The sequence below is a fragment of the Salvelinus fontinalis genome, chromosome 12 (genome assembly GCF_029448725.1).
Source record: "Salvelinus fontinalis isolate EN_2023a chromosome 12, ASM2944872v1, whole genome shotgun sequence".
Classification (NCBI taxonomy): Eukaryota; Metazoa; Chordata; class Actinopteri; order Salmoniformes; family Salmonidae; genus Salvelinus; species Salvelinus fontinalis.
Window position 1 is genome coordinate 27,534,620 of NC_074676.1, and position 15,490 is coordinate 27,550,109.

The following is a 15,490-nucleotide window of genomic DNA, read 5'->3' on the forward strand; positions in this document are numbered from 1 at the left end:
GCCAAGTCTAGGACAAAAAGGCTTCTCAACAGTTTTTACCCCCAAGCCATAAGACTTCTGAACAGGTAATCAAATGGCTACCCGGACTATTTGCATTGTGTGCCCCCCCAACCCCTCTTTTTACGCTGCTGCTACTCTCTGTTTATCATATATGCATAGTCACTTTAACTATAGATTCATGTACATACTACCTCAATTGGGCCGACCAACCAGTGCCCCAGCACATTGGCTAACCGGGCTATCTGCATTGTGTCCCGCCACCCACCACCCGCCAACCCCTCTTTTACGCTACTGCTACTCTCTGTTCATCATATATGCATAGTCACTTTAACCATATCTACATGTACATACTACTTCAATCAGCCTGACTAACCAGTGTCTGTATGTAGCCTCGCTACTTTTATAGCCTCGCTACTGTATATAGCCTGTCTTTTTACTGTTGTTCTCTTTCTTTACCTACCTATTGTTCACCTAATACCTTTTTTGCACTATTGGTTAGAGCCTTTAACTTAAGTAAGCATTTCACTGTAAGGTTGTACCTGTACCTGTTGTATTAGCGCACGTGACAAATAAACTTTGATTTGATTTGATTTACTCCCAAGCCATAAGACGGCTGAACAAATAATCAAATGGCCACCTGGAATATTTACATTGACCCCGCCCACCCTCCATTTGTTTTTTCACTGCTGTTACGCAATGTTTATTATCTATGCATAGTCACCTTACCCATACCTACATGTACAAATTACCTCGACAAACCTGTACCCCCGCACATTGACTCGGTATCGGTACTCCCTGTATATAGCCTTGTTATTGTTATTTATTTATTTTTTACTTTAATTTATTTAGTAAATATTTTCTTAACTCTTTCTTGAACAGTATTGTTGGTTAATGGCTTGTAAGTATTTCACGGTAAGGTCTACTACACCTGCTGTATTCGGCACACGTGACACATACAATGTGATTTGATTTGATTTGATTTGATATGTAGATATCTTTGTTAGAAACAATACTATATTTCCCTTGACAGAGTTATGCTGAATGTAAAAAAATTCTCAACATACCCCACTCTCCCCCACGCATATTGGCCTCTTTGAGTGTCACATAACACCGTAAGAGAACTCCTTCCTGGAGTAATAAGGCAGACAGAGTGGGTTTTTCCCTTTCCTCTCCCCACAAAACTCATCTGGCTCCTTTGGCTGACTGCCCAGGTAATCGTAGCACGGACTGTATTTTTCACGACAGAGCTGTTATTTCACTGTGAAAACTCCTAGCATTGGGTGGCACACCCACCTCTGGCAAGACACTGCTGTCAGAGCAGATCATCGGAGAGCAGCCTTCCCTTTCAATTAGCCCTCATCTGTCTGAGAGGAGGGCCAGGAGCACCGGAGCACAGGCAGGCACCTAGCCCAGCCAAGGAACAGCAAGGAGAGCAGGTGGAAGGAGAGAGGAGGAGAGACAGAGAAATAAGCACCAAAACTCCAGATGGGGACTGAAATACCCTCCACTGCTGCGCGCTAAGTCCCTCTGTACCAGAGAGGCCCTGCCGTCACAGTAAACACAGCCCAGCGCCATGGAAACTCAGCCATTTGGCCCTAAAACATGTGATGAGATATGGCACCAATGAGCCGTTTAATTCCCTGAATGACTGTATCTCCTCATGCGCTCCAAGTGACTGAGAGGGAGGACAGACCGAGACCATGAAGCTGGGCTGCAGCACTGTGAGGCTTCCAATGAAAGCACCCATCTCACATGTTACCAATGGAGTGAGACAAGAAACCACAACATATATGGCACTAATCAGGGGACAAATGAGGGGGCTGTTCAGTAAGCTTGTAAAGGGATGTATACGGGGAAGGGGCTTCAGGGGGAACACACAAGGGACCAAGGATCTGGTCTAGAAAAATGGTTTCGACTGCTCCTATAGTCTTGCTTCGGTACTGCAGTTTAACTGACGCCCAGAAAGACAATTTCCATAGACATGCCACATGCCACAAGTCAGATTTGAATAATTCTAATAAGACACTTCAGTCTTTAGTCTTTAATCTCCTTTATTCACAAACCATCCAGTGAATTGTTCAAATAATTGTCAATGAGGCCTATTTTTTTTACATCACGAAGATATTAACATTTAATATTCATCCAGTCTGGCATGTTTTTGGATGATGTGATGACTCGCTGCTCGCGCTTCTCCTTGTGCGCACTGAGTGCTAGTGCGCATGTGTTGTTGGTCCTATCCATGAATCGGAGTATGCAAACGCAAATAGATTACCTTGAAAAGAACAGGTCAGACATCTCCAGCTCTTTATACCTTAGTGGGAACACAGGGAAAGAGATGGGGAGGGTGGCAGCCATACAGCTATGCCTGTAGGTTATTTATTACAAATGCCACATCCAAGTGGGATTACCACTGTTGCACCCCAGCCATCTCTCTCTCTTTCTCTCTCATTCTCAGCGGCCTGAGAGCCTCAGAGCCTGAGGGGAAGGGTGGTAAACATGGGCAGCTGCAACAGTGGCAAAACTGTCCCACCAGGCACTGCTGGGGACCTTGAGCAGGGACATGGATAGGGGGAAGTTCAGCAACAATTTCCCCCTGTATGTTTACATTGATGTTTATATTACATTGACATTCAATCACAGTACTCGAAGGAGAGCAAAGAAATGTATTGCAGAATGAAAGACAAATGCTGCCCACATAGTTATCATCTTTCTCCTTGGAAATCATTTTCACAATATGCAAAGCCTCAAAACCCATGGCATGTCTAATTCACACACCTTGATGGTTAAAACCACCTGCAGAGAGTTTGAGGCGAATGTCTGGCTGTGCCTCCACTCCTGTGGTTGTGGGGGAATGTGAGGAGAAAAGCCAAGCTTCCACACTTCTCCCAGACTGTTAAGAGAGCCTGGGGTTTACTTGGAAGCTCAGCGTAATGCAATGCAGAACACCTACAGTCCATTCTTCCTGCTCCATTCCAGACTGTGTTAGATCTCGCTGTGGCCAAATTGGCGGACTAAACCCAGACTATATTAAAAATCACAGGGATGCTTTGGTATGCTGCTCCAATTAGTTTTCTAAGCAGGTTAGTTTTTCTCCAGCAGAAAGCAGAAGCAGAGATGTTCCAGTGTAATGGGTTCTGTGTGGTTGGAACCTCTACACAGGACCATATTAACAGCTCTCAAACCAGCAGGCTGGCACCTAGAGAACACATTTCGTATGGAGCAATATTTGGTCCAGAACTCAGAGATTGGACTGAGGTTTTAAATGTTTGAGACATCATTCTGTTGATTTAAGAGTATTCTCTGTTCCATGAATTCTTGAAGCTTTTGCATTTAAAGGTAATATTCTATGCAGATATGTGGGCCACAGGCAAAGGGTGACAACTTGATCATATTTGGGAAACCAAAAGGGCACAGAATAACCTGTTATTACGAGTCTGTCCTCCATTGGCACAACTCCATTGTCCATTGCATCATTCCATTGTAGTTGTGGATCAGAGACATGGAGTCCCAGATCACATTCAAAGCATGCCCGACTCGGCCAAAATCCAACTAGTATCAGTGAATCCATGTGCATCCTGTTGAATCCATATGTCACAGAGGACATCTCTCTTTATATTTCTCTCTTTGTTCCTCTGCCATTCACAAAACAGCCATAGAGCATTCAAGTTAAATTGACAAAATGTTGCATTTTATAATCACTTGCATGATGATATGGTGACCCGTTCATTCCTGGACCTTAATGAAAGGACGTCGTATAATAAACCTTCATCGGTAGAATATATTATGTGAGATGTATTCATCTATGTATTGTATTTTCTTTTTTCCATGTATGCTGTACAGATGCCTCATTTGGTCAGGTTATGGTTGTAAGTATCTTTAAATCTAGGAAATGTCCTGGCACCAAAATATCCTCACGTACCTTCAACAAACCTCATCACAGGCCCAACAATGTCGTTATTCACACAACTCATGTATTGCCATAGCTGCATACCTTAGGTCCCTCAGAGGTGGACTGATTGCTTTGCAATTTTTGAGAGAGGGAAGAAAAAGAGAAAAGCTAAGAAGAAACCGAGAGAGCAGGAGAATAGGACAGGGTAGGACAGGGCAGGATAGGATAGGACAAGACAGGAGTGCACATCCTCTATCCCCACTAGAGCTGCTGTGTTGGATGGGATGGGGGCCCCTTTGGTGAGCACGAGCTGTTGTCAGCGTAGACAAACTGCAGCTCCTGGGAGTGCCCCAGATCTGACAAAACTCTCCCCATCCATCAGTCAAGTCATCTGACTCAGTGAAGGAGTCTGTGCCCTGCTGGAGGTCACCCTAACCAGGAGACGCACAAGCTGTTCTCTCTCCTCCAGGTGTTCATTAATGCACTTGTCCTTGATGCCTCCCTCCATGATACACAACACAAAGACACAAATACAATACAGGTAGCTACATCCCATCCTGCACTGCTCTAATTACACAAAAGAGGATATGCATCATGCAAAACACTAAAAGACTTGTAAATGTCAAACACAGCATATCCATGACACAGGCAGACGTAGTTTGTTGTTGTAGTGTTTGTTCAGGCGTCCCGTCCCGCTCTGGCACCGACATGGCTGTGTATAGCCGGGAGTGTGAATCCTATGCAGATGTAAAGATGGAGCAGCCCTTTGAAGATGAGGACATTGGGGACAGCTGATGGGAACGTCAGGCAGCACTGGGCTAGAGAATGGAGAGCCGGATATTAATCAAAGCTCCTCCACTATTAGCATAAGGTGCTCATTATCATATGGAACCAGTCCCCCATATGGCTCTCTGCCTGATATTCTACTCCTCATCCTGGTATCACTCTCTCCACTCAGGCAGGCCAGAGCAGAGAGTGGGACGACCCCAGTCCATCTCACTGCCCTACTCTACAAAGGTCTGCTTGAGTAACTACCGCACCACAAAAGTTCCTGTTTCCATTAAGCTATTAAGCGACACAGTTAATTATCCAGGACCATGGAGGCAGGGGCTCTTTGCAGGCTGTGATGATGATGATATGCTTTGCTGGGCAGGGAATGGAGAGGGCCAGCCGGGGGAGCCGTGTTCAAGCCAGGCAATCTTTCAAAATAAAGGGGCAGGCAATTAGATGCAGCGGTGCGACCAGAGATGACTAGTGTTATTTAAGATACTGGGTCGATGCTCTAATGGGGGTATTTAGGGCTGTTATGATAAAGATGTCAGGCCGACCTCCCTGCTGCTGCTGCTGCTGCTCTTACATGTGTTACCTCTGTATGCAGGGTCATACAGTACAAATACTGTAAGTGCGATGCTTGCAAGTGACCCATGGCCATCCACGTATGGAGCTCTGATGGGTCTGTAATGTCTTGTTCAACATTTTGTTCAAAGACCTATTTCATAGACAAACAGGGAGGAGACTATTCAATGTGTTATTCTTTCAAAGGAAACATCAGTCAATAATAGCAAGGCATAATTATTTATCTTTACTTAATTGCTTGGAAAGTGTTTGATTTTGTTTGTGGTGAGTATGGGTATGATTGCTCAGGAATGGCTGACTTGGATTTGAGACTCTTTAAACAAGAGTGAGGCCATTGCAGGATGGCAGACTGGAGAGAATTGTGTCCATTCAACGGAGAAAGAAAATTAAAAAAATACTTGTGACCAGCTACAGTAGCTAGTGTAACGTCCAGTGGTCCTGCTTCTCCCAAACAGCTACCATGATTCATCACATCTGGCCTGGAGGAGGATTTACTGGTATTCTTTAATGGCTGAGGGAAGCTGTCCATCTGCGAACTAGCACAATCCCACAAAGGCTCTTTTCATGTGGCTACTGTCGAGAACACTGCTTGCGTCTGAATTGTTTCCATTCCCCACTTTGCCTCAGACTGCACCCCCCCCCCCCCCCCCCCCCCCCCCCCACACACACACACACACACACACACACACACACACACACACACACACACACACTACTACCACCCTCAGATCAAAGCCCTAGTGTGGGGAAATGACCAGGAGCTACTGGTCCCCTCATACAAACGCTCCACTGAGCTCCTTTACATCATAATGTTAGCATATGCCATCCACATGGCTGGCATGGATCAAAACGCACACTGTAGTCGGCAGTTCACACTGGCTATTGTTTGAAGCAGGTTCAAAGGAAGATAGTGTGGAGACAGAGTGCAATGTGGAAGTAACCCATTAATGTGTCTCCTTTAAAAACGCTCTGTTATCTGCCAACTGTCCAGCCAACAACCTCCTCCCCTCCGAGAAAAAGAAATCATAGAAATGCGTTACTATTTGGAAATTCTATATTTTCCTCCATGCATTTCTGTTATTCATGTGTAATGTAAAAGAGGGTCACCTTCTTTGTTTTAAATATCTCTATAGCCCTCCTGATAGAGGTTTGACAATAATTTTGAGATCAGCAAATCCCACTTAACTAAATGAAGAAAAGCCATGGCGATTCCAACAGTGAAGGAGTGTTTATGTGCTCGGCTGAGACTGAACAGGCACACTGCAGCCCACTCTGGAAAAAAGCCATACACTAATCAAAGATTTGTGAGATCAGATCAAATTTGACTTGCCTAGTTAAATAAAGGTTCAATTTAAAAAATATAAAACATTGAGAGATCTGTGAGACCACTATAAAATCCCCAAACCATTACTACTTTCAGATTTTTCTCATATAACTACTATTCCAGAGTAAATACTTTCCCAGGACCTTTATGCATAATTCTTTTACAGAAATACAAGTAAAGGTGGGGGAGAACTTTCAGAAGGAAAAACCTTTTCATGTAAATGTATGGGGTCCTGGAATACATTTCAATACACTTTGTAATACTACACCCCCATAAAGCAGGTGGAAAACAATCACAGGAGAGCATACAGCGGAGAGACAAGGGATAAAGACATACATACATAGTAAAGAAAGCTATTTTTGTGTTTTCTGATCATGAACAGTCAGTAGTCTAAACTTTATGAAGTCGGATTCTCAACATGACCTGCAAGTGCATGCGAGTGGGTTAGTGTCTACCGATGAATGTGCATTTATCATATACTGAAATATCAGGTGCTGTTTATTTAAACAATAGCGCAGAGCATATTGTATAATAAGATCATTTTAGGTCAGAGCCCTTTGGCGTGACAGCCTGATCTCATAGCCTGTACGTAACATAGTAAATTTTAATCCGGGAAACTCAAATTAAATCAAATCAAATTGTATTAGTCACATGTGCCGAATACAACAGACCTTACGGTGAAATGCTTACTTACAAGCCCCTAACCAACAATGCAGTTGAAAAAATATGAATAAGAATATGTAATAAAAGGAGCAAGTAATTAAAGAGAAACAGTAAAACAACAATAACTCTATACAGGGGGTACTGGTACAGAGTCAATGTGCGGGGGCACTGGCCAGTCGAGAAAATCGAGGAAATATGTACATGCAGGCAGAGTTATTAAAATGACTATGCATAGATAATAACAGAGAGTAGCAGCGGCGTAAAAGAGGGTGTGGGCAATGCAAATAGTCTGCGTAGCCATTTGATTAGATGATCAGGAGTCCTATGGCTTTGGGGTAGAAGCTGTTCAGAAGCCTCGTGGACCTAGACTTGATGCTCCGGTACCGCTTGCCATGCGGTAGCAGAGAGAACAGTCTATCACTAGGCTGGCTGGAGTCTTTGACCATTTTTATGGCCATCCTCCGACACCGCCTGGCATAGTGGTCCTGGTTGGCAGGAAGCTTGGCCCCAGTGATGTACTGTGCCATACGCACTACCCTCTGTAGTGCCTTGCGGTTTGAGGCCGAGCAATTGCCACTACCAGGCAGTGATGCAACCAGTCAGGACGCTCTCGATGGTGCAGCTGTAGAACCTTTTGAGGATCTGAGGACCCATGCCAAATATTTTCTGTCTCCTGCGGGGGAATAGGTTTTGTTGTTCCCTCTTCACGACTGTCTTGGTGTGCTTGGACCATGTTAGTTTGTTGTTGATGTGGACACCAAAGAACTTGAAGCTCTCAACCTGCTCCACTACAGCCCCGTCAATGAGAATGGGTGCGCGCTCGGTCCTCCTTCTCCTGTAGTCCACAATCATCTCCTTTGTCTTGATCACGTTGAGGGAGGGGTTGCTGTCCTAGCACCACACGGCCAGGTCTCTAACCTCCTCCCTATAGGCTGTCTCGTCGTTGTCGGTGATCAGGCCTACCACTGCTGTGTCATCAACAAACTTAATGAGGGTGTTGGAGTCGTGCCTGGTCGTGTAGTGAGTGAACAGAGAGTACAGGAGGGGACCGACCACGCACACCTGAGGGGGCCCCTGTGTTGAGGATCAGCGGGGCGGATGTGTTGCTACCTACCCTTACCACCTGGGGGCAGCCCGTCAGGAAGTCCAGGATCCAGTTGCAGAGGGAGGTGTTGAGTCCCAGGGTCCTTAGCTTATTGATGCTTATTGATTATTGATTATTGATTCTATTGACTGCAATAATTTTGTATAATCATTTATATAGGCAAACTCTAAGTTTTGAATGCGGCGTCGTTTTGCGTATCAGTTCATAAACCATGTGCAATGGAATCGGTATATCGAAAATCTCCCCAACTATTTTGCTATCTATATGCCACAGCTGTCAATTTTTGGGTCCTTAAATGAAACTGGTCTACTTTTTTATTTATCACAATTTTCTTTAACCAATTTTGGTCTTTAATGCAGGGCCGACAGACAAGTTCCTTACTTTGATCTTTATATTATTTGTTAAACTCCTTCCTTGCCACCCCTTAGTTAATATGATGCAGGGAGTCACATGCAGGCTCACACACAAGCTGGTCTCAGAGAATTTCGTATTATTCTGTACGTAAATCCGAGATACTCTTTAGTATGACATGTTAAGCTTCGTATGGTGTGACTTAATTTGTGGCTGTCCAGCACCCAATTCGTATGATACGTTACAAATAAAAAATCACATGATATGTTACCAACTTTCAAAATGTACAGTATGTTACGAATTTCTAAAACATACAATTTGTTACGAATTAGCAAAATGTATGATATATTACGAATTCTAACTAGGTGGCTAACATTAGCTAGCTGGCTAATGTTAGCTAGGCTAGGGTTTGGATTAGGGTTTAGGGTTAAGGTTAGGGTTAAGTTTAGGAGTTATGTTAAAGGATTAAGGTTAGAGGAAGGGTAAAGGTTAAGTTCAGGGGAAGGGTTAACTAACATGCTAAGTAGTTGTAAAGTAGCTAAAAAGTAGTAAGCAATTGAAAAGTTGCTAATTAGCTAAAATGCTAAAGTTGTCCATGATGACATTTGAACTCACAGCCTTTGGGTTGCTAGACGTTCGTATTATACCCCAACCAACCACCTTACCTTCGTTTTTGCCTTAAGTAACCATCTGTCTTATGTAACCACACCAAATGTAACATATCATACCACTTAGCATACTAATATGTGAGAATGCTTTTCATTGACTACAGCAATGCGTTCAACACTATAGTGCCCTTTTTCCTCCAAACAGAACGATGGCCATTATGGCCAAACAGTTCTATTTTTTATTTCATCAAACCAGAGGACATTTCTCAAAAAAGTAAGATCTTTGTCCCCATGTGCAGTTGGAGAAGTGGTTCTCCCTTGCTGAGCAGCCTTTCGGATTATGGTGATATAGGACTCGTTTTACTGTGGATTTAGATACTTTTGTTCCTGATTCCTCCAGCATCTTCACAAGGCACTTTGCTGTTGTTCTGGGATTGATTTGCACTTTTCGCACCAAAATATGTTCATCTCTAGGAGACAGAACGCGTTTCCTTTCTAAGCGGTATGACGGCTGCGTTGTTCCATGGTGTTTATACTTGCGTACTATTGTTTGTACAGACGAACGTGGTACCTTCAGGCGTTTGGAAATTGCTCCCAAGGATGAACCAGACTTGTGGAGGTCTACAATTTGTTTTCTGGGGTCTTGGCTGATTTCTTTTGATTTTCCCATGATGTCAAGGAAAGAGGACCTGAGTTTGAAGGTAGGCCTTGAAATAGATCCACAGGTACACCTCCAATTGACTCAAATTATGCCAATTAGCCTATCAGAAGCTTCTAAAGCCATGACATCATTATCTGGAATTTTACAAGCTGTTTAAAGGCACAGTCAACTTAGTGTATGTAAACTTTTGACCCACTGGAATTGTGATACAGTGAATTATAAGTGAAATAATCTGTCTGTAAACAATTGTTGGAAAAATTACTTGTGTCATTGTCACGTTCCTGACCTATTTATGTTAGTTGTTATGTGTGTTAGTTGGTCAGGACGTGAGGTTGGGTGGGCATTCTATGTTTTCTGTTTCTGTGTTGGTTTTGGGTTACCTGGTATGGCTCTTAATTAGAGGCAGGTGTTTGGCGTTCCTCTAATTAAGAGTCATATTTAGGTAGGCGTTGTCACAGTGTTAGTTGTGGGTGATTGTCTCCTGTGTCAGTATGTATGTTCGTGCCACACGGGACTGTAGCGTTTGTTTGTTTCGTTTCGTTTCGTTTCGATGTCGTCGGTTTCCTGTACGTGAGTTTATGTTTAGTTATGTAAGTTTATGTTCAGGTTTCGTCAACGTCGTTTTCTTGTTTTATAGTTTTGAAAGTGTTTTGTTTCGTTTCGTGTTGCCATCGTATTCATAATAAAGATGGCTTATTTCCCAAATGCTGCGTTTTGGTCTGAAGATCCTTCTCTCCTCACCTCATCCGAGGATGAGGAGAGCACCAGCCGCTACAGAATCACCCACCACGCTAAGACCAAGCGGCAAGGGAAAAATAAACGGAGTAAGGGACAGGAGAAGAAGGAGCAATGGACATGGGACGATTTATTGGATGGAAAAGGTGTCTACACATGGGAGGAGATCCTGGCTGGTAGAGATCGCCTCCCATGGGAACAGCTGGAGGCACTGAGGAGAGCAGAGGCTACCGGAGAGAGGAACCGGAGCTATGAGGGAACGCGTCTGGCACGGAAGCCCAAAAAGCCCGTAAGTAATTCCCAAAAATTTCTTGGGGGGGGGCTAGGAGGTAGTGGGCCAAGGGCAGGTAGGAGACCTGCGCCCACTTCCCAGGCTTACCGTGGAGAGCGGGAGTACGGGCAGGCGCCGTGTTACGCAGTAGAGCGCACGGTGTCTCCTGTACGAGTGCATAGCCCAGTGCGGGTTATTCCACCTCCCCGCACTGGTAGGGCTAGATTGAGTATTGAGCCAGGTGTCATGAGGCCGGCTCAACGCGTCTGGTCTCCAGTGCGTCTCCTCGGGCCGGCATACATGGCACCGGCCTTACGCATGGTTTCCCCGGTTCGCCTACATAGGCCGGTGCGGGTTATTCCACCTCCCCGCACTGGTCGGGCGACCGGGAGCATTCAACCAGGTAAGGTTGGGCGGGTTCAATGCTCAAGAGTGCCAGTACGCCTCCATGGTCCGGTATTTCCGGCACCACCTCCCCGCCCCAGCCTAGTACCTACAGTGTCTACACTACGCACTAGGCTACCAGTGCGTATCCTGAGCCCTGTTCCTCCTCCACGCACTCTCCCTGTAGTGCGTGTATCTAGCCCGGTGCCTCCAGTTCCGGCCCCACGCACTAAGCTACCAGTGCGTCTCCAGAGCCCTGTACAAACTGTATCTTCTCCCCCTACTAATCCTGATGTGCTTGTCCTCAGCCCGGCGTCACCAGTGCCGGTACCACGCATCAGTTATAGAGTGGGCTTTGAGAATACAGTGTGCCCTGTTCCTGCTCCCCGCACTAGTAGGAAGGTGCTTATCATTAGCACGGTGCCTCCAGTTCCGGCCCCACGCACTAAGCTACCAGTGCGTCTCCAGAGCCCTGTACAAACTGTATCTTCTCCCCCTACTAATCCTGATGTGCTTGTCCTCAGCCCGGCGTCACCAGTGCCGGTACCACGCATCAGTTATAGAGTGGGCTTTGAGAATACAGTGTGCCCTGTCCCTGCTCCCCGCACTAGTAGGAAGGTGCTTATCTTTAGCCCGGTGCCTCCAGTTCCGGCACCACGCACCAGGTCTACAGTGCACCGTATCCGGCCAGAGCCATCCGTCTCCCCAGCGCCATCTGAGCCATCCGTCTCCCCAGCGCCATCTGAGCCATCCGTCTCCCCAGCGCCATCTGAGCCATCCGTCTCCCCAGCGCCGTCTGAGCCATCCGTCTCCCCAGCGCCGTCTGAGCCATCCGTCTGCCAGGAGCCTGCAAAGCCGCCCGTCTGCCATGAGCCTGCAAAGCCGCCCGTCTGCCATGAGCCTACAGAGCCGTCAGCCAGACAGGAGCCGCTAGAGCCGTCAGCCAGACAGGAGCCGCTAGAGCCGTCAGCCAGACAGGATCTGCCAGAGCCGCCAACCAGACAGGATCTGCCAGAGCCGCCAACCAGACAGGATCTGCCAGAGCCGCCAACCAGACAGGATCTGCCAGAGCCGCCAACCAGACAGGATCTGCCAGAGCCGCCAGCGAGCCATGAGCAGCCAGAGCAGTCAGAGAGCCATGAGCAGCCAGAGCCGTCAGAGAGCCATGAGCAGCCAGAGCCGTCAGAGAGCCATGAGCAGCCAGAGCCGTCAGAGAGCCATGAGCAGCCAGAGCCGTCAGAGCGCCATGAGCGTCGAGAGCCGTCAGCCTGCCATGAGCGTCGAGAGCCGTCAGCCTGCCATGAGCGTCGAGAGCCGTCAGCCTGCCATGAGCGTCGAGAGCCGTCAGACAGCCATGAGCGTCGAGAGCCGTCAGCCAGCCATGAGCGTCGAGATTCGTCAGTCAGCCATGAGCTGCCCTTCAGCCTGAAACGGCTAGATACCCAGAACTGCCCATCAGTCCAGAGCTGTCTCTCTGTCCGGAGCTGCCTTTCAGTCCGGAGTTGCCCCTCTATCCTGATCTCCCTCTCTATCTGGATCTACCTCTATATTCTTATCTATCCCTCTGTCTTGATTTATCTCTCTGTCCCGGTGCGTTCCTTATTAGTGATGTTATTAGGAGGATTTTGTGGGAGTAAAAAGAGGGTGGACATTCTTGGAGGGAGGAAGCTAGGATGGATTATGGTGGGGTGGGGACCTCGCCCGGAGCCTGAGCCACCACCGTGGTTAGATGCCCACCCAGACCCTCCCCTAGACTTTGTGCTGGTGCGTCCGGAGTTCGCACCTTGTGGGGGGGGGGGGTAATGTCACGTTCCTGACCTATTTATGTTAGTTGTTATGTGTGTTAGTTGGTCAGGACGTGAGGTTGGGTGGGCATTCTATGTTTTCTGTTTCTGTGTTGGTTTTGGGTTACCTGGTATGGCTCTTAATTAGAGGCAGGTGTTTGGCGTTCCTCTAATTAAGAGTCATATTTAGGTAGGCGTTGTCACAGTGTTAGTTGTGGGTGATTGTCTCCTGTGTCAGTATGTATGTTCGTGCCACACGGGACTGTAGCGTTTGTTTGTTTCGTTTCGTTTCGATGTCGTCGGTTTCCTGTACGTGAGTTTATGTTTAGTTATGTAAGTTTATGTTCAGGTTTCGTCAACGTCGTTTTCTTGTTTTATAGTTTTGAAAGTGTTTTGTTTCGTTTCGTGTTGCCATCGTATTCATAATAAAGATGGCTTATTTCCCAAATGCTGCGTTTTGGTCTGAAGATCCTTCTCTCCTCACCTCATCCGAGGATGAGGAGAGCACCAGCCGTTACAGTCATGAACAAAGTAGATGTCCTAACCGACTTGCCAAAACTATAGTTTGTTAACAAGAAATTTGTGGAGTGGTTGAAAAACAAGTTTTAATGACTCCAACCTAAGTGTATGTAAACTTCCGACTTCAACTGTTTATATGTGTATTTATATGTATGTATATGTATGTACAGTATATTCATATCAATGTGTGTATGTATGTATGTATGTGTGTGTATATACCAAAAAATATATGGGGGATTGGAAATGATGCAGACAATTACATTGATGGAAGCTACAATCTATCTGCAGTATTGAAGCTGATCTACCCCCTAAAACAAATTGGGGGGGAAAAGATAGAAAGGAAGGATACGCATTTTAGACTCCTGAACCTTTTCAACTAGAAGTTAAAGGAGTGTTAAAATGGCAGTATTCAGATTATACCAAATTTGTCAAAATCCTATAAATACCAATGTTAGGGGGATTACTCTCATCCCTTCCCTTTAGTCTGAACCTTCCTCTTTTTGGAAGGGGTGCTCGTTCTCTTGCTGGCTGACTCATCAACTTCAGCACTCTGTCATTATATTTCTCTCACTTTGGAAAAGTCTCTCACCAAAGCACTCCAGAAGAGAAGCATAGGCAAATGGGCTGGGGGCCCCTGTGAAACACTAACCAATCAGTCAACTAGGTTTGCCCTTCTGGAGTAACAAGCTCACATCACATTCAGTCATCAGTCATCTCCTGCCTCTGCTTGTCCTCTCGCCTGTTTTCACACCATTTCTCTCACTCCACACAGCTAACATGATGAGTTATTATGTTTTACACCAACTTGATTCCCTTTGTTGTTTGCACTCACACTCCTTTCTCACTTTTCTGCCTGTGAGTTACGATCCCCTTCCTCTATTTTCCATCTCGATAGCTAGAGAATTAGCTCCAAATGTCTGGCAAGGTGTCAGTCAACAAACTTTGAAAACCTTGGGAAAAAAGGACTGGCTTTGAGAGTTTTGGTTGTAATTCTCCTTCAGTAGAACTCTGGCAATAATATTCATCTTGACATAAAAACCCATCTGTCCCGTTAAAACACCTGAGGAGGGAGAGATGGGAGCTACATAGGGAGAGCCTGTTCTGATTTTAACAGGGCCAGTGCGCTTAAAGTTCTTTACACCTTCTCTGTGGGTAGCCTGTAGATACTGGAGCCGAGCGGTTAAAGCATTTGGCCAGCAACTGAAAGGTTGTTAGTTTGAATCCCCGAGCTGACAAGGTGAGGGAAAAATTGGTTGATGTGCCATTGAGCATTGAATTGAACTGTAATTGGTTCAGGGTTGCTTTTGATAATGGCTGATCCTTGCTGTGACCCCACTCTCTGAGGAGTTGGAATATGCAAAAAAACATTTCCATTTCACACGTGTAGAATACACACTTGTACATGACAAATGTAAGCAACCACCAAATTATTATACATTCATTCCTTTTCCCACTGTTAATCTCATCAGATGTGAGGCTGGCCAGTAGCCACTAATCAAGCACATGTCTGTTCTTCTGCTCCTTCACTCACGCACTATTAAAAACATCTTGTTGTTTTTACGGTCAATTACTGGAAGCCAATTACCTGTAAGTAAAAAAAAATGTAAAGTACAGTATGTTACTGTAAATTGCAAAGAAACTTCGGTTTAACAGTACGTTACTGGAAATGAAACCTTTGGGTCCCCAGGAACAGAATTAAGAAACACTGCCGTACAGTACAGGCTGCACAGACAGTAAGCCAGAAAACACAACAGACTTGAGCCAGCAACCTAGTGAGAAATACAAAACCACTTAGGTGAATATTCAGATGTGAGATGTCAAATCCCATTGTGCTCCAGCG